Here is a 2,950-nt window from a genome sequence, read left to right as displayed (position 1 = left end):
AAAAGGAGGAAAAAACTAAGTTTTTTGGAGGGAAAACGCACGGGAGCCGAAAAGGGGGCCGGCCTGCTTGCCGAGAGAGTCGAGGCGCGGGAAAGTGCACGGAGGGAGCACGGGAACGGGGAGGGGGAGAGAGAGAGACACAGAGACACACAGATGGACGAGAGACGAGACCGGAGAGGAAGGAGCTCCGGTCCACCTCGCTTGCTTGCTAGCTACGTCTGTCTTTTCACCGCTGAGAGAAGGTAGTGCACCGTTCCCGGAGGCGCTGCAATACCGGGCCGATGCGTGGAGAGGACGGAGCAAGCTCCTGATCCAGCTCCCTGTTCCAAAAATCCGTTTAATATGTGGTCCCCCGATGGGGGACGTATCAGATATTAAACTGATAAGAACAGATTTTTTTTTTTGTTTTTTATTACAAAAATACAAAATACAACAAACCAAAAAACACATGGACATCCGAAAAACAAAATCCAAAACCAAAAAGTCACAAAACATGTCAAACTAACAGAAACCATTCATTATCATAATCCCGCCCCTTATGCAAAAACCAGTCCCTCCCCAATCCTCAAATTACTCCCGCATCCTCAGAAAAGACAAAAAATACAAACACAAAAAAACCTTCAATACAGAAACTGCACACCAAAAAACACCCCAATGAAAAACAACCCCTCCCGATGGTCTTTCGCCGCTGCGGAACCCCTCCTCTGAACGACCCATTGGATGGGTCTTGCGCTGTCCTGCCACACCTTCCAGGCGATGCCTTCTACCGTGTCGCCCCTTCTGTGGCTGACCAAGTCCTCCCGGGAAGCCCAAAGATGAAACCTGACAAGGCTAATAGTCCATCTTCAAAAGAGTTCACAGAAACCTTGTCAAACAGCAAAATCAAACATACAGAAACACAAATAACAAAAACAAAACCCCGCGAGAAGCCTATCAAATCATGAAATAACAAAACAGCAGTAGTCAGGCATCGGCCAATACCTTCCACTTCTCCTTAACAGCGTGGAAACTCCACTTCCTTTTATCTGCAGCCACCATACATCTAACATCCCAGAGGACCTTGCTCCACACCCCCCCCACATCACATGTCACTCCCTTCTTCACCAGCAAATTTCTTGCGGCCCACAGTTCAATTTTCACAAAACTCATTAATAACCACAACAAAAAACACACACCTTTCGTTCTTCCCCCCCTCCTCACGCCAAACATTACTGTTGCGAGGTTCACTGCAAAAGTGCCATCTATGGCTCCCAAAAGAGCGCTGCTCTTCTCCCACACTTTTTGAGCAAAATTACACGACCAAAAAACATGCTCGATACTCTCCGCACAATGACATCCGGTTCGGGGGCACCCGACCTGTTTGGTCAACTTATGCTTATATAGCACAGTTCTTACAGGAAGCCTCTTCCATACCGTTAACCAATTAAGGTCCAGACAGTCCAGACGCAAACCCTTAGGCTGCACCCTTCCCCAGATCTCGTTTGCGACGCCCCCCACAACCCTGGCTTCTGCTCTTTCTGTTATAGCGCAATACAGTGCCCTGTGGTCCAGCAGCTCCGACTCATCCACCGACTCCAGATGCTTTCTCGTCCAGGACACTGCATGCCTGTAATGCCAGGGCAGATCTTCTCCGTGAGGGACGTCGTTCTTCCAGCCGGCAAGTCTGCGCATGCTGTTCGATAACCAAAATCTCACAAAATACTGGTAATCATGTGACACAGGCTGTTTCAAAGCAGCGCACAAACCAGACACAAACAGACAGTTCAGCTTAATCGGCATGTTTGGTACTGATCTGCCCCCCGCTTCTATGGGTCTATACATATCAATCCGTCTCACATATTCATATTTTTTGTTCCACACAAAACGAAAAACTTCTCTGACCAGATACCGATTATACCTAGCCGGCATGGGGTACACATGTGCTAAATACGTGAGGGCAGGCAACACATCTGTTTTTAATACAATCACCTTCTCGATGTAAGTAAGCCTCCTGTCGCCCCATCGGAGTAGTCTTTTCCTGACCACCTCCAAAGCCTCTTGCCAGCTGCTATGAACAGTACTTTGGTCATGAAAAGAAACCCCCAAAACCTTCAGAGGACCTCTGCAGCACTTCAGGTCGCAGGGACTCCCTTTTTCGCCCCTCCAACACCCGAAATATTTTATTTCGCTTTTCTGTCTATTTAACTTTGCTCCAGACATCCGGGCAAAGCTATCAAAAATCCCCAGAGCCTCCTGCAAACTTTCCTTCGACCCTACCATCAAAGTGATGTCGTCGGCGTATAAGGACATCTTCACTCTCCCCCCACCACTCCCAGGCAGCATTATGCCTTCTGCACGCGGGCTCGCGTTAACCATCCTCACAAAAGGTTCCAAGTACAGCACAAATAACAGAGGCGACAACGGGCATCCTTGCCTCACGCCCACCTTCTGTTCTACCAGTTTCCCCAGGAATCCATTCACCACCACCCTACTCCCTACTTGCTTATACAAGGTCTTTAGCCACCCAATAAAAAGCACGCCGAAACCCATCCTTTCCATCACAGCCCACAAAAACTGATGCGACACTCTATCAAAGGCCTTCTCCAAATCAAGGCTCACCAGTGCAAGGGGGATGTTTCTCTGCTCGGACCACGCTATTGTGTCCCTAACCAGCTGCAATGACCAGGTAATTTTCCTCCCCTGGACCCCACACGTCTGATCTTTCCCAATCACTTTGTCCAACACTCCTTTCATCCTATTAACTAACACCTTTGCAAATAGTTTATAGTCCGAGCAGAGCATTGTTAAAGGCCTCCAATTCGCAAGCTCTGTCGGTTGGCCTTTTTTATACAACAGAGTCAAAACCCCTTCACTCATCGATCTTCCCAGGACGCCCATGCAAAAAACCTCCCTCATTACCTCGAGCAAGATCGGCCCCAATATACCCCAGAAAGTCCTATAAAATTCTGAT

General features: G+C 48.4%; 1 non-coding gene across 1 annotated transcript; it reads right to left on the bottom strand.

Moving 5' to 3' along the window:
• Positions 1-240: 240 nt before the first annotated feature.
• LOC148805519 (U2 spliceosomal RNA) lies at positions 241-433 on the bottom strand. Its single transcript, XR_016090181.1, has one exon. It is a non-coding gene; the product is annotated as a U2 spliceosomal RNA (small nuclear RNA).
• Between the last annotated feature and the right edge of the window lie 2,517 nt (positions 434-2,950).

Source organism: Atractosteus spatula, unplaced genomic scaffold (assembly GCF_055471065.1).
Source record: "Atractosteus spatula isolate fAtrSpa1 unplaced genomic scaffold, fAtrSpa1.hap1 Scaffold_7, whole genome shotgun sequence".
In the NCBI taxonomy this organism is placed as follows: Eukaryota; Metazoa; Chordata; class Actinopteri; order Semionotiformes; family Lepisosteidae; genus Atractosteus; species Atractosteus spatula.
The sequence above is the reverse complement of the archived record's forward strand: the minus strand, read 5'-3'. Positions and strand labels throughout refer to the sequence as shown.